Here is a 22,616-nt window from a genome sequence, read left to right on the forward strand (position 1 = left end):
GGAGTAAAATACAGCTGAGCTTCAAAGGGATTACTGCAGCAGGGACTGGAGATCCACAAAAAGGCACAATAAATATAAAATGTGCCCAAACAGATTCTGCTGTTTCCAAATGTGAGTTTCAATTGTTTTGATACAAATATTCCAACCAAATATAGAAATGGAAGCTCCAGAATTGCACAAAAATTATACACATGCAAAGACACACACATAAATAGTTCCAAGCTTTCTGTTACATTGCCAGGCCTCGGCAGCAGGAGATTTTTAGCCTTTTTTTTCAGAGTTTCAGGTCTAATTTTTGTCTCTTTTCTAACAGAATCATTTCACTGACTTCAAGAGATACATTCCTCACTTTTCCAAGGATATCACAGATAGGCCGGAGAAATACATGGAACTTAACCAGACAAATAAATTTCCAGATGCTTTTCTGCCTTCACTGAAAAACTGGGGGTTTAATCTTGCCTGTCTAAACATAACAGTAAAGATTTGTTAGCTTTCACAAATTAATTATATTCCAGATTATCTTCTGTGTGTTTCAGTTGCTATTTCTGCAAATATAGGCATATTTTCATTTGTCCTAAATTTTCTACTTTTTTCAATAAATAGCCAACTACAATAAATATTACTGGCAGTGCTTATTAAAGTATACAACAGGGTTTAATCCATATTATAGTTTTAAGACAAATTTTCCATTTAGAATTAGTATAGTACAACTGAAAGCTCATAACAAAGTATGTCTAGAGCTGCTATGTATTTATCTCAACTGAGGAAGTGCACTTCCATATGATCCCTTCAATGAATTATCACTTCTCCTAATGGAAAATTCAATTAAAAAAAAACTCTTCTCTTATTTTGTTTTTTGTTAGCACGTTTTGCATCATTTTTGTTTGTGTTTTGTTGGGTTAGGTTTTTTGTTGGTTTTTTTGGGGGGTTTTTTTGTGGGTTATTTTAGATAAAATGTCTCTGTTTTAGGATTTTGGGTCCAATCATCTTCCTCAGGCTTTGATAGTACCACTTGGGTGGCAGGAGGTGCTCATAACTGGGGTTTTTTTAGTGCTGTGCATGAGCACTTAGCCCTGAGCCTCCTGGGATGTATGTTTCTCCAAAAGCTGATTGAGGAAGGCAAAGTTGGACTTCAGCTCTGAATCTCTCTTCCCAAAAGCCCATCCTCCTCTGTTGCTTCCAAGATAATTTCAGCTGCACTTTCCAGGGGAATATTTCCAAATGGATAAGGAAATGGAGAAGCTGTTTAATATTTGTGTGCTTTGGGGTGGTGTCTTGGTCAGCTTCTGGAACGCAATCCGGTGGTGCACAAAAGCTCTAGAAAGCCCTGGCTGGTGACCGCAGGGCTGAGAGGAACAATTCTAGTGGGATGGCCCCAGGGTGACCCAGGGCAGCTCACTAAGCCAGCAAAACCCTACCCTGTTTTTTCCCTTAGTCTTCTGCTGATTCAGGGAGTTGAATCATCTCCCTGCGAGGTCAGAGCAAGGTGAGAACGGAGAGGAGAAGGAAGAAGAGGAAGCGCCTGGCCCCTTCAGCACAGCAGTCTTCCAACAGAGCTCAGCCCTGCTCAGCTGATCACTTTTGGCTCAATTCACATGAAATATTGAGATAAATTTAGAAAAACTGTTTGACACTCAAGACCTACTCATGTACCACCTCCACATATCAGTGAAGAACAGTTTATGCATGCAGAATTTCCAATCACTTTGTATGTATTTCAACAATAATAATCACATGTCTGCATCTTGGGTTTAGCCCTGCTCAACAAGAAACAGATTCTCAGTCCCTGTCAGGTATGCAATTTTTCTGTGTGGATGTGCTGTTCAGTGTGGTCCATTCAGCAGGAACTAGTTAATTTACTTGTGAGTTAATCTGGAAAACCTCAGTGGCAGTCTGAAACAAAGAGGGATTGATGAAAAAACAGACACAGCAGTCATTTATTTGGTGATGTGGTCTGAATAAGAGATGAACAGTAATGGGTTATTTAAACAAGCCTGCTTTATTGTCTTTGTGCTAACAAAATTCTGTGACATTACAGAAGGGGATCATCAAAAGGTCCAGTAAAGTTCCCTGCCCTTTAGTGTAAAATTTCTCCAATTTCCTCTAGGCAGAAACAATCTGCTGACTAGTGGCATCTGCCCTGTGCTAGACAGGCTCTTTTAGGGTGAATGAAGTCGTGCTTCCTTCCACTTTTAACCAGGGGAAGTTAAGGAAGAATTGCTTGCCGGATGTATACACATGTGCTTATATATAACGCTACATGTACATGCACTTACATATACTCGGGTATGTGTACCTGTGCATGATTGTGTGCATTATATACAAATATATATTGAGAGAGAGACTCTTATAGGTACATATAGGCAAAAAAAAGTCCAAAATTTTAAACTAGACCTGCAAAAATGTGACTTAGAGTTGATCAAAAGAGCAAGGCAGGAAGTGAGTTGGTGCATTTCTGCTCCTGTAATCTCTCTTTAGGTCAAGTACACTGGCCATAGGAAAAGCAATTGCCTTGTCAGCCTGTATCTGCAAAAAGCAAATGCATTCTGGTCAATGCCATCTGCCTCTTTAATGTGATTTAGGCACACAGGGTGGGTAATGCCAGAATGTTTTAGAGGGGCTGTCTTGTCTAAGGCAAGTGAAGATGTTCAGCATTTGATACGTGGAACAGCTGGAGATAGGGCAGAATGGACCAACAGAGATCCAGAAACATGACTATGAGGAAAGATTCAAAGGCTTGAACTTGTATATCTTAAAGAAGAAAAGATTAGGGAGACGACAAAAGGATAGCTTTCAAGTAAAGATGAAAAGACAAAAGGAATAAATTGTCTCTAGAACCATGATGAATCAGATAAGGGGGAATAAAATCAGATTGTATCAAGGAAGATTTAGGTCAGACACTATGAAAAGTTTCTGCAGAGAGCAAGTACATATGTACACACATAGGAGATGTGACTGCCAGCACGGAGGTCTTCAAGAATAGAGCAGAAGAGAAACTATGTTGAGGGGCCTGGTTTATTGTTTTTGCAGAGGGCTGGAATTCTTAAAGCTCATGCCAGGCTCATTTTCTGACTTTTTTGATAATTTTCAAGCTATTTTATCTGGTCCAATGATTTCTTACTAGAAAATTGAATCAGTAGGTATCAGGCACCCTTGGGATATGCTAGGGAAAGACCAAGACATCTGAAGATCATGCATCTGCTACACAAGTGTGCTATGCCCAGACAAGGAAACACAGACCACGAATGGATCTTCTTGGTATATTAGGTATGATAGCTGAAGACACTGAAATTGGCTTTGTGTGCACATGCAAAGGAGACAAATGCTCCTTTATTTCCCAAAACACAGAGAAATACATTAAAACAAATGTTCTGGGTTAGGATTAAGCTTGACAAATCCAGGAAACTGAGAGTTAAACTTCTCACTCTTTCCCACAACTGAAAGCTGTTGTGCTTGGTCCTTGATGCATAGCTTGAATTTTTGCATAGTTTAGTTAATTTAGAGGATTTAGGAAGGCTTGCTATAAATATTATGTAACAGTAACATTCTGTTGTATTAAGACTGAATACCAAGGACTTTATCAGAGACAGGAGATGGAGTTTGAATCACGGCTAGGGAGAATGTAGAAAATGATGTTAAAATAGATGTAGAAGCAGTTCAAGCATACTAATATATGCTAATTTTTTTTATCTTCAATTCAGATTGCTTTCTCCTGACCCCATTTTCCAAAGGACCAAACTATGTTGCAAAACCAGAAAACCAAGTACTGCATAATACTTTTTGGACTTTCTTGGATGCTTTAACTCTAGGACTGCTTATGACTTCAGTGGGTTTGAATCTGATGAATGCCTGATTGCAGTGTGCGGTGATAATATAACCAGCAACATAATTTATGTTCATAGTTTTGGAGGAGGGAGTGAAATCATAGAATATGCTACTTTGAATAGCAGTACATTATTATATCATAGCATTTCACCCTTTCAGTACCACCATTTTCAAAACATGTCATGTTTTGAAAAACCCAGATAAAGTAGAGTAAGGGATGAGGCTTATACACACAAATGACAATACCCATCAACTCTTTTCCCCCAGCATGCCCACAGATTGCTCGTGATGTTGGGCTGCTACCCCTGCAACTTTCCAGCCAGAAATTTTGCAGGAAAAAAAAATCATAAGAAATAAAAACAAGTAAGGAATATGAACAGACAGAAAGTGAGCAAGGGAGAAAGTGATTCTTTAAGAGCAAGACTGCTAGCAGCAGGACAGGTGGAAGGCAGAGAAGATTAGAAATGCTCTCCACACATAGAGCAGTATTTGCAGACTGTCAGTGGCACTGATTGTGTGACCCAGGCTTGAGATGCTGCTGGTGTTAACTTGCAGGGAAGGAATGGTTTGCCATCAGCAGAGGGATCAGCCATAAGCTGAGGCCAACCCCAAAGTACACAGTATCCTCACTGACTGTCCTCTAGCAGGCAGAGCTGGCTGCTGGTAACAGGGTCGATCAACAGCATCCCCCCCACCCAATAAGTGAAAATCCAGGATCCTTCCAGGGACACCAGTTGGGAGCAACAGAAGAAGAGACCAAAGACAGGACTGGAAACAAGGCTGGTGTACACATCCAAGGCCTGTCCATGAGTCTGGGTGAAAGGCAAGACCAAGCCTGAGCTGAAGTAGGGTTCCTGGGCCCAAAGAGGTGGGATAGTACCTCAGTGGTCACAAATTCACATGGTACTGTGAGATGATGACCAAAATTTAAGGGTTATACAGCATTGTCCTGCACAACCAGAGGAATTTATAGCCCAGTCTTGAGGAAAATTAGCAAAATAGAAGTTGGGCAATTTGAAATAATATGATTTCCAGATGGACTTTCTAGTTACTTGATTATGCATCATTTAAAACCACTTCCATTCCTAAGGAGCACACTTTCAATGGTCATATTAGATAATGTCACTTATTAGATCCTCCTGGAACTCAAATCTTGCCCAATTACCAAAACAGACAAGTTTGTGTTGGCAGAAGCCTGTTACTGTGCATTGTAGAAAGGCAGGGCATGGAATACTGGAAAGGTTAATATGTAAGTAAGAAGCAGTCCCTGCTGCTTCAAATTGCTTGCCCCAGTGCTGACCTGAAAGAATGACAGAGAAAAGAAAATATCATTAAAAAGCTACAGGTACTGGATTTTGAGTTGCTGCTGGACTAAACATAGCCAGACAATGTTTTCTTAGCTCTTTCCACTTGTTTGAAGCAAGCTGTGTTCCTGTGAGCTTTTCTGAGCATCAAATGTCAAGCCAAATCCAAGATTATTAAGTGATATGCATATCCTTTAACTTGACAGAGCAAAATTAGGTTTGGATTGGCTACTTAACACTGTGAATGAAGCTAAAACAAGCATTGCTTTGTTTCCTAGTCTCAGAAGTCAGATGGTAGCACATGTCCTTGCACAGAAAGTCAAGAGAGGGCTTTGCACCAATCCTGCCTTTGTGTTTATGGAGCCAGCTGATGCTAAGCAGACACTGGCCCTTACCCCTGAAAAATTCACATCCTGGTGAAAATCCATAAGACAACTCAAGAGCCATTCTCCTGTGGCTGAAAGAATCACAAAAGTGATTCTCCAAATTCTGGATAAGTTGGTGGAAAAGTGGTCTTCTGAATTGTGAGTAAAAAGAGCTGAGCTGGGGTTTGGTACATCTTATGCAATAAATATTTACATGGCTCATTCTGTTTCCATCCAGGAAGTTGAATGCTGTGGCCCAAGTTGTTGGCTTTTGGGGCTTTTTACAGCGATAAAACACCAGCTGAGTGGGTTTGATGACAATTTTGGGCACTGCTGAGACCCAGCAATCTGCCGAGGGTCTTGCTGAAGGCGTGAGTTCAGCAGTTGGAAATGTCAAAGAATTCTGTATATCATAGCTTTGGCTGGTATAAACCTTCCATCTCCTGTAAAATGTGGCTAACAATGTAAAATTAGATGGGAAATCTTGTGTTGTCAACATTCCATGGAGAAGTCTTAGCAGGGCTGTAGCTCCTGGTTCTCCTTGTGTCTCTAGTACCGTAGTAGAAACCTTCTGCCATGCCACAGAGCCTAACTGTGGTCATCACAGCCTTGAGGACCATGAGGAGACACAGGTAAGGGAGTTGTAGGGGAGCTAGCACCTACAACTCCCAACATTCCCTTCTGTTGGAATTTCCCAAAGGGCCAAATGGGAACAGCAGATGAGAATCTGGTCCTCCTCCACATCCAAGCCTTCCTCTACTTTAGTCAGAAGGTGGAACGATGGTTGTTGCATAAAAGCTGTATTTCAGGAATAGCTGACCCTTTTTTATTATAAAGAAAGATTTGTAGGGACGAAAGTTTCTTTCAACACACAGGATGGGATGTTGCATTTCTGGCATTTACAGATACATATTTCTGATTCAGCTAAAACTGTCTGGTACATATTTCATCAGAATTCTGCCTTAAATAAATCACAGGAAGAAGACCTCGGAAGAACAAGCATGAACTGTCAGCACATCTCTAACAATGAGGCACTACTACGTGTTCCATACTTTCCTGTCCATAGTAGACTGTGAATGGATAAGGAGCAAGCATCTGGAGTTGGTTCAGAAACATGCCTTACAAAATAAGGGCCCTGTAAGATCACAGGGCTCTTCTTTGTTTGTGCTGAAGGAGATAGAAAAAACACATCTCTCTAAGAAAGGAAGAAATCTGTTTCACACCAGCGGCAACAACTGTTACCTTCCCAAGCAGGTGAGAGCACCTAGAGATGTTACAGGACAGCAGCCTGTTCACTCCTCCTGGGCTGGAGCTCTGTGCTGCTGACAGAGTGCTTGCTGGAAAATTCAGCAGCTCCCACTGTCTGTTTCCAGGCTGATTTTCCTCGCTGCTTGTTCCTTGGCTTCCCAGCAGGCTCCATGGGCATCGGAGCCCACGCTTGCCTGGCGCTCACCAGCAGTGCACTGACCTGCGGTGAAGCTGGGGGGTTGCTGGCTGGCTCCTGGACTCGGTAGCCACTGCCACTGGACTCCAAGCTTCCTGGCCCTCAATCCTCACCTGGATGGCATTATGCACCATGTTCCCAGTTCCTCACTTATTGCTCCCTGGGTCTTCTGATAGCAGCTGAAGAATTTACTGACAGGAAGGGCACTAGTCTGGGGTGGCAGAAGGGGCAGGGAGAAATGTTGTTTATTTCCAGTGTCCCAGGCCATTCTCCTCTTTCTTCCTCAACCTCATGCTCAGCATACATTTTGTGACCAGGTGTAGTAGTTTTTTATTATCCTTTGTTTTAATTTCATATTGGGCTGGGGTTGAAGCCACCTCCTCCCCAGACATTTCCTATTCCTGCATTTCTGCAGTGCCTCTGAGCATGGCACCTATTGCTATTACCACCAGCAGATACCCTGGGGAAAACTTTCGAGTCTTAAAATTCTTGAGGCGAGCATGATTATTTTATAATTAGAGAGTAAGTGGTGCAGTCCAGAGTATAAAGTATTGACAGAGACTATGACTCAAGGCTTAAATTTGAAGCTCACTTTAATGACCTGGAGCAAGTGTCTGGCCTCATTTTTTTCACCTCTTGAGATGTGTAAACTTAATAGTCTCTTACAGTGTGTTTGCCCAAACAGACTCTACCAGATCCTTTTTTTCTCTTTGGGAAACAATCTTTGTCATGCAAAACCAAATAGTTTTATAAAGCCAGAAGAGACCCCAGCAATCAACAGGTTACCATACACAGTAATAAAGAAAAGAATAAATGTTTGAAGAAGGTGAAAAATGTTAAGTTTAATTTGCCTCCATTTGTACTTCTCCCTTTGGACTGTGTGGCATGAAACTCTTGTTCCTTACTTAAAGAGGTAGAACATTTTAGGAGTTTGAATGCAAAAAGCTGACTTACAGGTACTATACTTCAAATGTCACCTCAGAATCTGACACTGTGCAGCCATGAGTAGTTACAGCTGGAATATTTCACAGCACAGCAGTCATAAAGTTATTCCTTGATGCTGGAAAGTTGGATGAATGAAAACATTTAAAAATATTAATGTGCCTGCATATTGTGGATCCCTCTCTCCTATGGCTGAAGGCAAGGTAAGAACAAATAAGAACATATGCTGGCATTTCTCCTTTGAATTTATTTTGCCAATGTCCTTTAAAAAGCCTGGTCATTTCCAAGAAGGTCTTAGATGGAGCTCAGGACAGAAATCAAAACTGCTTTGACATTTTAGAAAAATCCTTTTGAAGCATCCAATTTTCCCCATGTTTTTAATGCTGTTTCCACAGTTCTTTACAAGCCTTATAACCTTGTGGTACCTTGATGACCTCTCCATCAGTGGGTAATTAAAAGGTCATCAAGTTCTCATTGGCTGTGACTGACAGATGTCCTTTTAAACACATGGTTGCTGGGTAACAAGACCTTACACTGCATTCCTTCCTTGAAATATTTTTTTTCATTCCTGCCAGTAAGTGTGTCAGCATTCTGCCAGTGTGCTGGAGGGCAAAATGCTAGCTTGAGTTTTTTTGTATCATGTGGTGCTTCCTAAAAGGAAAAAATAGCCAGAATAACAGAAGAGCTTGCACACATTGTGTGGAGAAGGGTTGTATCAACTTGACTTCCACTTTCATACCATATTTTGCCGGCTGAATTGTTCTTTGAATGGAAATGCTTAAGGACTTCAGGCCCATTTAGCACTTTGTCCTCTTGAAAAAAAAGCCACTGAAATCCAAAGCAATATTGGATATACAATGATGTGGCCCAACATGTCTGAATGACCTTTTGGATCATGATAAAAGATATTTAAAAGTTCCAATTTCTTGCGATGGCGACCAATGTATTGTGAACAAAAGAAAGAAAGAAGGTGAAATCAAATGGCAACCATGCAGAATTTAGCAAGGATTCTGCAAAGACTGCTTAAAGTCTCTTGGGTACACTCCAAAAGCCCTTGAAATACCCCCAAGTCCCCCCACTCCATCTTAATAGCCTGCTGTAGTGCTCTTTGTGTGCATATCTTATGATAGCCTCTATTTGGCTGACTTTTCAGGAAACTTTGGTCCACTTACTAAAAAAAAAAAAAAAAGAACAACAAACAAGCACAGAGAAATCTGAGAAAGCCCAGAGAGTAAAAGGCATTTGGGGACAGGCTCTGGACTTTTTCAAATACTTGGGAATTAAAAAAAAAATAAAAAGAGGTAGAGCTTTGTCATGAGATGCTGCACTTACAAGGATTAAGCAGCTGACTGTACATCTTTATACCAGTAAAGAAGAGAGAGAAAGAAGCACAGTATTTGTTCCAGTAATTCCCCCAGGACTTTGTCTTTTTCATAGTTGTTTTGCTCTCAAGGATTGTTTTTCTCTTTTTTGCTCTACCACTCAGCCACTAAATGAACTTGTGAGAACAAACTAAACAGTGAATAAAGGCTGAGTACTGAATCTGTTAAAGCTTCCAGCAGATAACAGGATGGGATAGAGTTTCAGCTTCAACTGCATCATGAAAAGCCTAGCAAAGTGGCAGCTTATTTCTGGCGTTTTCTGTTTTAGAGGAGCTCAACTTTATGACTTTGATGCCAACAGTCTATTTGATTTAAATAATAATATGGAAATAAACATCATATTGAGAGGGAGAATGGGAAGGAGATCAAATGCATTTGCATACAAGGCGTATCTAGTGTACCCATCATCATTTAATATATACTGTGAGATAAATTCTCTCCTCAGATACAATGGCACAAAAGCAGATCAGTTTTATTGACTTTGATAGAAGTAATCTGGATTCACCATAACGAATGAGGGGAGGGAGGATATTTCTATGCAACAGTTTCTTATGAAAATTGCTGCTAAGTTTGTGTTATTTAATCAAGATCTTCAGTGAACGAACAAATTTCAAGCCATTGCTATCAAAGCCTTTAAAAGACGTGCTGCTTATTTGCTTGTAATCAAATAATTTGTCAGGAAAGCAGCAGATAATGAGAAAACCTACTGCAGGAGTAAAACATGTTTTACAGCATTAATATGTCTTACTGAATGTATCTTACTGATGACTGCTACCCTGCTCCTGCTCTGAAGAACACTTGCCATGACCCTCAGGGGCTGTTGCTCTAGAGCTGGGTATTGTGCAGCACTCAGAAGAACACGTTCTTCCTCCATATCCACAGCATTTTTTTCCTCTCCCTCCCCATGAAACTGGTCTCAGATACCATTTGTGATGCTTCAAGTGCTTCAAGCACAGCTCAGGCCTTTCTCTGACCTTCCAGGGAGGGCTCTTACAACATATGGCAATAATTTTAGTCCTCCAGATGTTCTCAGGTCCGGATGAACATGCAGGCAGCTCTTGCCTAGTACTGGATGATAGGGGCTGCAGAACGGCTGCCTGGAGTAGGGAGAGCAGATACCAACCTTCACAGCTGCTCTCCAGATCCAGGGTGAGGAAAGTGAGGGATGGAAAAGGCAGATGAGATGAGGGAGGTGCTGAAACCAACCATTCTGCTCTGATCTTGATGGTGATATGTTGCAGTCTGAATTCAAACACTGATTGTCTTTCGTCATTTCTGCATTTCTTGGTCACTAGGAGAAAGTTTGAACATCAAAATGCAGTTTACTAGGATTTGCAAAGGACTTCAGATTAGTAAATGAACCCTTAATGGGCTTATTTAATTAACGTCACAAACATGAACTAAGAGATGATGTTTAGAGAAACAGTAATTAGTGTTGTGGGTATATGGGTAAATGATGTGATTGATTCCAGATTAAGTTTTTCAAGTGAAAATTTCAGTGTTTGTGAACAGACCCTCTGCTTCCTCATGTAGCTCTGGCTAGCGGGGGAAAGATTGGATGAGGGAACAAACTGTCTTAGTAGTTACTAAGACTGAGCTGATTTTACCTTCTGCTGACCCAAGGTGCAAAGAAACCAATTAAAATTCTCTCTCAGCTTTAAGGGAAGTGAGTTTGTATCTCTTATAAAAGTGACCTAACCCCAGAATTACTGTTTTGCTGAGAAATTCTCTGGACTGTCATAATTTCTGTTCCTAAGGCTGCTCAAATAACCTGAGAATTGTGCTACTGTGGTAATCCAGCAAAAAGAGGAGCAGAACACGAGGTAAGGTTGCAGAGTAGAATTAGATGATGGTCCACCATTGGAGCAGTGGTTTGGTTTTGTTTTTTTTTTTTACTTAAGTAGTAACAGTCTTCAGGACACTGGATAATTTCTTCATATTAAAAAGGCCAGACTTCAGGTTCTCAGTCTTGGCTACCGAGATGGAGGTTGTAATGTTCCCTGTTTATATACCCAGGCTTTGTTAAGAGTTAAAGGCTGGCTGCAACCTGAAAAAAATGCTAATTGTTTTGCAAGTTTTGGCTTGCTTTTTTTTTTTTTTTTTTGCTTTTTTTCCTGAGAAATGACCCTTCTAAGAAAAGATTTTCAATCTTTTTGTTCCTGGATTTACTTTGCCAATTAACTGAACAAAAGGTTCTAAAATCACCAGGATACACAGCCAAAATCTCGCCTCTGGTAAGTGTTATTTTCCCTTCTGCTGGCAAGGAAGACCAATGAATTTTTCCTTTCTCCCCTTTCATTCTTGTCCTTACTTGCCCTCTTTTACCCCTTTTCTGGTTCTTCCCTTCATCTCTGTTATTTGAGGGTTATTCACCCTCTATTTTCCTTGCTCAGTAAGAGCCTTCATGCTTTCTGGGCTGCCAGCATCAAAGAGGTTGTAGCAGCTCAGCAGAGCCTCTGGAGAGCAGAACAAAGACATTAGGGCTACAAGGATGCCACATGCAATGATCTTGGGCCAGCTCCACTGCAGCAAGCATGGGAGCAGGGATGAAAAGGACAGTTGCTTCCCAGGGGCCAACTAGAGCTTAGTTTGCACCTGAGTAAAGTACACAATTATTCTGAGAATAAAATATTTACACAATTGTCTTACTTCTGTTTTCTTTCTGGCTCTTCCCCTTATAGATTATTTTCCAATTACTGCCTTGAAAGCTTTTCTCGTGTTCTACTTCTACAGTCAGTGGAAAACAAGATAATAAACATTTGTTATTGGATAACATAATAAACTGTTTGTTCTACTCCATTGTGTTTATTTAATGATGTGACTCCAAATGATCCGGTCCTTTGGGGTGGGCTTTAAGGGATTCATGTCTCTGCAGAAAAGTTACTGATTTCATTTTCTGCCCTTCCAGTGGAAAAACAGGGACTGCTTCCATAGGAAATGGAGTATGATCTATGTCCCAAATGATGGTGTGTAAAAGAAGAATGACTTGAGGACAATGCCCTCTACTCTGCATCAGGCAAGAAAGACCCTGGGTGGGTCTTTAAGATTTACCATGAAGATCTGCAGAACTGGAGGCTCATCATCATGTAATGCTTCAAAAGGGGGCAGATAGCAGGGACTTCATATCTCCCTGTGTCTCTCTCTTTCCATGTCACTGCAGTTGTGGGTGGTCCTTGGGGGAAAAAAGCACTGAAATTTCATTGTCTCCCATATGTATAATATCAATAGGCCTGCAAGAGCCAAAAGGAGTTCCTACTTTCTCCTTAGATTCTCTGTCTGACTCAGCAGGTTCTATTTCTCCAAGGTGGATGTGCCAAGACCTCAATGGGAGCAGGAGAAGGAAATTAGGTGCTGTGTCCCATGTTCTCCTTATTGGGGACCATGTGAATGAGAGGAGTAGAAGGTGGGAATTCCGTCAGAGAACTGTGTTTTAGACAACTCCTTATTCAACAATCATCAGCATAAATCTTGGGTATAAACTGGGGTAGATTGCATCATGTTGTAGAATAAACAGCATTGAAAACAATTGCTTCTGCAGAGAAAATGAGATTAAATATTTCTTCTTTTGAAAATTAATAGAAAAGAAAGCATTTTCAGAGATCTAGTGAACTCAACAAAATTGAGGAACCTTTATCCAATTACAATATTCCTTCAGTGTATGCTGTTCTTCTGCAACTTTGCTTTCTCATATTTGACCCAGAAAGCCCTAGAGATACATAATTCAGTGGGTGTTTCCTGTGGTGTTCTAGATGCAAACACAATGCAGAACTGTGGCTAAGTAAGAAGCTGTAGGGTTTAATAGAAGTTAAGAGATTCATATAAGTTGACAAGGATACAAGTAACCCAGATTCGATCTGGCCTGTATACAGATTCAGCCTCTCAGAAGATAAGATATCTACATTTTTTCAGATAATGATCACTAAAAAAAGAACAGTTAATGGCTGTACTCCTTACTCTTCCTGACAAGAAAATGCCATGAAATCTGACCATAAATCAGAGAGTATAAAACAGTTACAAATATGATAACAAAACAGTAAGGATAGCAGGAAAAGTTTAAATTTCTAATTATTAGGTAATAATATTTTATTTGGTGTACAGATAGAAGTGTGTTCAGCTCTAGGCAGCCCAGTACAAGAGATATATACTGGAGAGAATCCAGTGAAGGGCTGCGAAGGTGTTTAAGGGACTGAAGCATCTCCCCTGTGAGGAAAGGCTGAGCGAGCTGGGACTGTTCAGCCTTGAGAAGAGATGGCTCAGAGGGATCTCATCAAGGTCTGTAACCACCTGACAAAGGGATGAAAGGAGGATGGAGCCTGACTCTTCTCAGTCGTGCCCAGCAAAAGGACCAGAGGTGATGGGCACAGATGGAAGCTCAGGAGAGTCTCTCTGAACGTCAGGAGATGCTTTTTCACTCCGAGTGTGACTGAGCACCGCCGTGGGTTGTCCAGAGAGACTGTGGAACCTGCACCCTTGGAGATAGTTGAGACCTGTATGGACATGGTCCTGGGAAACTGCCTGTAGGTGCCCCTGCTTGATCAGAGAGATTGGACCAGATGGCCTCCAGAGGTCCCATCCAACCTGGACCCTTCTGTGGTTCTGTAAAGGGAATTACAGTCCTGCAGCTCATTGGAGCTGAACTGCAGACAGAGTGGTGGTTCAATGAACGAGTGGAATGCTATGAAAAATACAAGGCCCTTTTTCCAGTGAAGTCAAGCACATCTTTTCCAGCCTTTTCTTCACTGGAACTAAGATTGTTTAGTAAAGACCAATCTGTAGAGCATTTTTTCCCCAAAGCTGAGGAGTAGTGTGACAGATGAGAATGGCACTACTTGTAGAAGATTATAGTTCATACAGATGACAGATTTTTCCACCCTGGAACATCATATTTTGTCTTGTAAGTAATTGCTATCATTGTTGCTTTCATAGTGAAGGATTTGCAAGGGAAATGTCAAAGCCAAACACTTGCCATTTTGTGATGTATCCTGAGAAAAGATCCCGAGCTGTTGGGCAATGGCTCCCAGCTCTGCCTTGCACACAGCAGCACTTCACCATTCCTCCTGCTCTCAAGGGTGTCATTTGCATAACCATTGGTTTCACTGCATTAACTTACTCCTGCAATCTGCAGAGGATAGAAGTCTGTAAGTGGAGGTGGAAACTCTAGATAGGGGAAAATGGTGGGATTTTCTTTAGAAGCATTGATTCCCCTATGCAGGCTGTAAAAGAGAGACACAGGCCAAGTCTAGGTTATCTGAGGGATGTCATTGTCCAGTCTTCTCTGCACTTCTGCTGGGAAAGCAACATCCAAACAACCCATAAACTGTACTGAGTTTTCTCCTATTTTTGGAAACCTGTTTATTGTGCAGGAGAGCACTTCAAAGATTTCCTCAGTCTCCATGTGCTGTATTCCTGCAGCAATATAAAAGACAATTATTCCAAACCCAGGATGGGACAGGGGCCTGGGTAAAGGGGCCTGGATGAAGGTTGGAGATACACTCTGTACAGGAAAAAGAAGAATCCAAACTTCTGTTCACTCTAACCCCACTATGTGGGTGCCAGGATCTCTGTCTGCTAGTACCTGCTTCATGGGTTTCATAAGGAATATTCAGGAAAATTATATTTGTTGAGTATTGGATAATCCCAGCAAGGAGGAAGAACATGCTGAAATTTTAAACACAAGATTCCCAAGTTCTTTAAAAATCAGATTTTTCTTTTCATCCAGCTGTCTGCTGGATTTTGCCTTTATTTGAGTTGGAAGCAGCAGAAGTGTGATTCCCTACACTGTGGGATTGCAGTTGTGGGATGCTGTGGAATGAAACCCTATGGCCAAGAACAGCCTGTGCTGTGTGAAGGACTGAGGATGTTGGCAGTTCTCACAAATGAAGAAATTGTGACTGGATTTCAATCAGGTGGTGCATAGCTTTGGTAATGATCTTAAAGTGTGATGCTTTAAGCAGAAACCTACAGGCAGAAACCTTCAGTTCACCTGGAATGAACTGAAAATTTATACATTGAAAAACAAATCAATTGTCTTGTACCAAGATAAATGGCAAAAAGAAACGCTGTCAAACCATTGACATTTTGGGCAATATTTTGCCCTTAAATTACTGTCCAAGGGTGCTCCTCCTGCATCTACAAGAGCACCAACTGGCACATTAGAAACTGCATATTACAGATTTTTGTTTCACAAAAGGCTTTTTTCAACTAGATCACGAAAGGAGGTTTAAGAAGCATAAGAGAAAAGGACTTCTTATGAGAAGCCCCTGGAAACTGAACATAGGCAAGGGAGAATAGGCACACAAGGATATTGAGTGGGATACATAATACCTGATGGTGTACAGCCTAAAGATTAATCTTATGTTTCGAACATAAGCTGTTTTGAAACATATTAATTAAAATGACATAAACAATCCGAAATTAAAAAACAAAACAAAACAAACAAAAAACCACCCCAAAACAAACAAACCAAAACAAACCCTTCTAGTTTAATAATGGTCAGATAACAGATTTTGTTATCAATGTGATTCAATAAAATGTTGCTTTCATGCATTTTCTCTGTCTGGTTTCCACCTGACATACCAGCACCTTTACCACAGAAGTTCTGATAGCACAAGTTGGTCTCATTTGAAGTATTGGCTTGGAATAAGGCAGAGTTCAAATCAGTTCCTGATACAGTTCTAGTTTTCCATAGTCAGTGCATGCCTGAGTTCTCCAAAGGATACTTTGAAGTGATAGTACAATAACACAGCCTTTGTCTGATGTGTCTGACAGTATTTGGCACTCTTCTCTATCTCACACACCAAGTCTGGTCTTGCTAATAAAAATAACAGCCAACAATTTTATCATGTTTTTAACACTGATGAAGAAAATCTCTAAGATGCCATTGTAACGGAAGATAAATTATGATCATTATAAACAAGTGGAACAGAATTCCCACCTGCTTCCCCTGCTCCCAAAAAAATGCATTTTAGATTCACCAAAGCTTCATTTCAGTGGATCACAATATCGGGTCCATGCAGTCTGGAATGAGTGTTTGCTGCACATCCTCTAAAGCTCCAGAGCGACATTTGCCCTGCAGGCAGACTATGGACATCAGAGACAGTGCAGGCCCTGTACTGGCATTTGCAGAAATAATAGGCTATCCATCAGAACAGTAATTTTCCTCACTCCAGGGTCCCAAGCTGAGAAAAGGTTAGTCCTACAGGCCTAAGGCAAACTGCAGAGCACAATAGAGCTCACACTGCCTCATGATTGTTATAATTCCATGAGCTGATAAACACTGCTGTTGTTGATAACCATCTCAGTTTCTGAAAAAATATCATAAAGTGAGCTCAAGACTTGGCACTGAAAAAGTTATTTATTTTTGCAGAGGTACTACATAGCTTTATCTATTTTGCTTTTGCAAGTGCTAAATTAAACATGATAAAGGCAGAATCTTGAACCCTCAGGCATCTATGACAAAATGCAAATTTCCTGCTGCTTAGCTACAGCACCACAAACTCTTTGTTGGGAGTTCTTCATTCTGTAGAGAATACAAAACATTTGATCCTCTTTCCCTTGATATCAATAGGGCTTTAGCTTCGTAGACAGCAGAGGCAGGCCCATAAAAACCTTGTTTGATCAAGCTATTCCTAACAAATTTTAGCATGGTGTGATGAGGTTTCTCTGCCCCTAGAATATCTCAGATGTTCAGGAGCTCTCCCCAAGGCCAAGACAGTGGTTATGGACAGAACTGCAAAGCTGGTCAGTGAGATGCATAACAAACTGCTTAAACTCCAGGAGCAGCACACTAAATTGCTCTTACACCCCAAATGCTTCATCATCACTGCTTCTTGCCTGTGCTCTATCTAGCTGCTTTTTCTCTCTCCTCAGGAGAGAACAGAGGGTAGAAGGAGCGAGTTTGGCAATGAAGTCACAGATTCGTAGTCTTAGGTACAGAAAGGTGAGAGCAATTTCCTTCTTTTCTATGAAAAACAGTGTTCAGGTCATGTCTTTCATCATGGCCAAGTGGCACTACAGGATATCAAGCCCATAGGTTTTTGGTTTATTTTTTTCCAAAATTTATTCATGATCTTTATGCATGTTTAAATTACTTATCTTACTTATAGAGCTGCATGAATTCTGGGCATCTTTTCTAACTAGTCATGCATGGAAACATTTGGACTTGCAATTTTAATTTTTTTTTTTTTTGCTTTGTGTTTAAAAATTATATTTGGGCAGGATTCCAATAACAGCATTTACTAATAAAACCCATAGCCCTTTGAGTTCTAAAACAATTTGGTTATCATTATCTGCTGAGTTGACATCAGTTTGCAAAAACTTTAGCTCCAGTGAGACAGGCCCTTTGCTTGTTTGGAATGACTGTGGCTTGTATATTAGTTCTGGGCAGTTTTATTTCCTGAAAGTTTTGAGCCAATAGATTTATATTGGTCTGTTTGGTAAAGCTGGTGAAATGAAAAATATGCATTTTTCGTTCAAAGGCTTTTTCTTTTTTGCTCCAGTTTCTTGCTTCTTGTATGACTCTAATTACGTGATTTACAAGCTCATCAGCATCATATGGCCATAAATGTCTTCAGCAAATCCATATCCTCTGTGTTTCGTGGTTGCTGAGCTGTGACAGATGTTTATGCAAAGCAAATACTGAGAACATAAAGAAGACATATCACAAACAAGCTGCAGATGTGTCATTTTATTTTACTCCAACACATTGGAGGAGATACAGACACACTAAACCAGAATGCACTTGGTCAGCAAAGGTGATGAAAATGTTTGTTGTCCATTCCTGTTTAGCTCCAATAGTTTACACCACACTAAGTGCATTAAAGGACACCTGTTTCAGTTTGCATTGGAATTCCAGTGCATGTTGGCTATCCATGATTCTATAGGCTTTCCAATAATAATACAGTAGACTGATTCATTTTTTCTTTTTGTTTGTTCTGTGTCTTTCTATTTGTCAATACTTTGATGAAAACAAATTTTGGGTGAACAATTATTTGAATTAGTCTAGTTTGCTATCCAAACTTAGCAGTTACTTTCCAGTGTGAGCATCCAGGATAAATACTCTTTGTATCAAGCACAGAATGCAAAAAGCAAGAAACTGTACCTCAACCTTACTGTGAGCATTTACCATACACTCTGTTAGAGCAGGGGCTGAATTTTCAGAGCTGCCCTTGATAATGATAGTCACTTTTTGCAGAAGGGGAAGGGGAGCACAACTTACACAGCTGAGGGGGCTTCTTCCTGCGATCTCCTGTGGTCAGCCACCATGGATTCACAGCCAGGTTTTCCACAGCAAGCCCTGCCAATCAAATCCCAGCTTATTCAATCGTGTATTCAAGAGGCCTTCATCTTTCTTTGAAAACCAAATATTTCTAGTCAAGCTAGAAAACAAGTAAAAAAAGAGTAGCAAAGAATTTGCCTCATGGTATAGGTGTTTGGAATTGGCATTATTTTCAGCTTTTTACTAATCTTTTGAGAATAATGATGTCTAAAGAAATAGCTGAGATTCTGAAACCAGAAAGATTTGCACAAGTCTCTGTCCCCCTTTGGCTGTGTGGATTTCAATGCCTTCAGCTTCAGTCTGGAGATTCATTTACATTTCTAGCTGCTCCTGGGTCTCCTGACGCATTGTCCTCACCCCAACAGCCTTTACTGCAGTCATGAATGTTCACATGAATGCCACAGGTCTCCTCCTGCTAAGAGTACGAGGAAGGAGATATGCAAACATCGGAACTGCCTCAAAATAATCAGTAGGGCTCCTGTGGTTTCCTTTCAGTTTCTAAAAGCTCTTTGCCCACATAGATTGAAGAGCAATAGGAGTGTGGCTATTGCATCATAAAGTGTGCTTTCTGGCCTATTTCCCCTGTTCAGCCTACCATCCCCAGAAGGTTTGAAATGATTCTTGCCTTTCTTCTTCATGCTTTCCGTTTTTAAAGAGGAATCCAGTGGCATCTTTCTTACAAGAAGTCAAAAGGACAAGGGAGGGAATGTAAGTGATGCCAGCAAAGGAGCCACCAATAATCAGGGGAAATGATCTTGCAAAGAGATTGTCTCCTGTCTGTCACCACTATCTGTGAGGAAGAAAGCAGCACTAGCAGAAAATGACCTGCTAGATTGTTTCTGTTTCTAGATCAATAAATAAAGACTCTGCAGTTCCCCTGGAAGATACCCTGCTGTCATTGCGGTCTGACTCTAACACATTCAAGTCAAAGCGAGATTAATATCTAACAGCAGCTACTTAATCATGAGCAACAACAACAGTCACCCTGGCTACCTTTGGATCAGGTGTTTAAATCACAGAGCAGATAGAGCTGCTGAGCTTTTCACCCAGAATGCAAATTAAAGGTAATTTATTAACATGGAGTCAGATATAGAAAAACAAAGAATTATCTGATTTTTTTCCCCATTGTAGTGTAGAAGATTTCTGCTTAACAGAGATTCTTCATTGCACAAGGTAGGGAAAGCCAATTGTTCAATGCCCTGAACATAGAATCAAATGTAATAAAATCCAAAATTAAAAGAAATCCTTGGTGTCCTAAGTTTTAGCCTAAAACTCTTCACAAAACTGATTATTTCTGTTGACATTGGCTGCTTACTCCCTCAAAGAACTTCCTGTGCAGCAAATCTTGTCTTGGTGGAAGAAAAAGGGAAGGAAGGAAGGAAGGAAGGAAGGAAGGAAGGAAGGAAGGAAGGAAGGAAGGAAGGAAGGAAGGAAGGAAGGAAGGAAGGAAGGAAGGAAGGAAGGAAGGAAGGAAGGAAGGAAGGAAGGAAGGAAGGAAGGAAGGAAGGAAGGAAGGAAGGAAGGAAGGAAGGAAGGAAGGAAGGAAGGAAGGAAGGAAGGAAGGAAGGAAGGAAGGAAGGAAGGAAGGAAGGAAGGAAGGAAGGAAGGAAGGAAGGAAGGAAGGAAGGAAGGAAGGAAGGAAGGAAGGAAGGAAGGAAGGAAGGAAGGAAGGAAGGAAGGAAGAAGAAAGAAAGAAAGAAAGAAAGAAAGAAAGAAAGAAAGAAAGAAAGAAAGAAAGAAAGAAAGAAAGAAAGAAAGAAAGAAAGAAAGAAAGAAAGAAAGAAAGAAAGAAAGAAAGAAAGAAAGAAAGAAAGAAAGAAAGAAAGAAAGAAAGAAAGAAAGAAAGAAAGAAAGAAAGAAAGAAAGAAAGAAAGAAAGAAAGAAAGAAAGAAAAAGAATTTGCAGGCAATCAGGATTTTGTGTATGTGGTTGCATTTGTGGAAAAAAACAGTTTTGGAATCCTCTAGCTGTTGACTTTTGTTTCTTTGTTTAAGGTTTGAATAAACAACTCAGAGAGATCTGAGATTCTTTGGTATCTCAAATACTATTAATGCAGAATTTCCAGGAGACTTGATCTGACAGTTTTGTAGGATTATTTAAATAAAAAAGCTGAGAAGTTGTCTTTTTAAGCTTGCAAAGAGATTTGTATCTTTCAGTGCTGAAGAAGTTTGATGCCAAATGAACACAGACTAGGCTCCACAAACACAATTTAAATCTCACTGGGGAGTATGAATATTTGGCACTTAATTTGGTCAAAATGTCTATTTCTGGTTCCTCTTAAGAGAGATTCAAATCTTTAAAGTCACAAGTTGACTCTGACTCACTCTATGAACCCTCTCTCTTTCCACTGCATTGGAAGGTCACCAATAGAGAATAACCTAATTTTTGCATCCAAGTCATGTGCCCAACATGAAGACATTCAGATGATAGACTTCTTCTTCTCTTTCTCAGTGTCCATTAATTTTTTAAAAATTTTATCCTGTGTAATGGCTGGGTAATATTATAACCACTTTTTCAATCAGATAATGGGTGGCCTATTTGAACTTGTCCTGTTGCCCAGAAATCTACCTTTATTTTCAGTGGAAAAATGACAGTTTGCACACATGGGAGCATCTGGACCATCACTGCATCGAGCAGAGACATCAGGGAAAGGCTGTAGAATAATTTACCAAATAAGTGATTGCTAAGGATACTGTCATTTTTCTAAGTAATGTAAATGATCTGGAAGCTTTTTTATTTCTTTGTCTTCACTCTTAGGAAGTTGTTGTTTTGGAATATTTACATGACCATGAATTGTTTAGTATATTCTTTTACATCTCAATTCTGGTTTTGTGGTTCTTTGGCAAGTGATTAAGCCCTTTTTACACTCGGCACAAGTTTCAGTTGCCACCTACCCCATCAGCTGAGTTTATGGAAATGATAGCTGGAGAATTTGGTGAGATACTCATAGGCTGTAAAAAACATTACATCCAGCTGGCCGTTGAGCACTAAATCAAGGAATGTGAGATGCTTTCACAGACTGAGGAGAATTAAAAGAAAGAACTGATTAGGGAGCAAATCACAATCAGAATGTTCTAAGACTATTGCCAGCATTAAAATTCACCAAGGGGTGGACTCAAATGTAGAATTGATCCCAGACAGGGCAAGATGATTCATAATAATCTTTTAATATAGAGTTGTCTCTAAATCTGGACAGATTCCATGCATTGTTGCAACCCCAGAAATCTGAGTAATAAAAGATGCACAATGTTTAATTGGAGTTGGCAGTTAAACAAAACGTAGCAATGCTGTCACATTTAAATTGATGTCATTTTAAATGATTCCATGGTAAAAGATTTCCCACTGTTTATCTGCAGATATTCTGTAAAAATAAAGAAAAATAATGACTCCCATGACCATGTGGCATAGATTGCTATTTTTTTCTTCTATTTACAGCACAGACCATGGGAGGGAAATTATGCAAGAAAAGCAGCTCATCAGTTTTCAAACCAGGGGTTTCAATTGCAAATGCAGTGTGACAGCAGACATTTTCCTCTGTCAAAACGTAACAAAGTAACTGGAGGGGAAGGAAAATGGGGCCTGCAAACAAATTGGTGATTCAGGAAATAAAAACAAATGACAGAAGTAGGAGTCAGTGACGGGAAGCCTGAGGTGCTGCTTTGTGAGATGAACACATACAAAATAAGAGGGTTTGGCCAATGCCATGCTTTTGGTTTTAATTTGTTGACCAGATGGATCTTTGAGGAGCAGTACAGATGCACTCATTTCTAATGGTCTGCATCCATCCACTCCATATCCCTTCTAATTGCTCTTACAGGTGATGCAGGCTTTTAGAGACACAAGAGCTTCAAACTGTCGGGGTGCCAGAAGGGCAGGGCAGCTCCTCGTCTACACTGACATGCTGGGATTGTGTATATAGCACTTGCCTGGCAGGAGGACTGTCTGGGAATAATAGTCTGAAATTCGATCTTCTATCTCAAATCACTCCTCAAGGGCCTCTTAAAATATTTTCATGAAGTTCTAGGATCTCCTCAGTAATGCTTGTGGTCTCTTCTGTTGCTTTCTTACTTGTGAATA

The sequence above is a fragment of the Fringilla coelebs genome (assembly GCF_963513975.1).
Source record: "Fringilla coelebs genome assembly, chromosome: 1".
In the NCBI taxonomy this organism is placed as follows: Eukaryota; Metazoa; Chordata; class Aves; order Passeriformes; family Fringillidae; genus Fringilla; species Fringilla coelebs.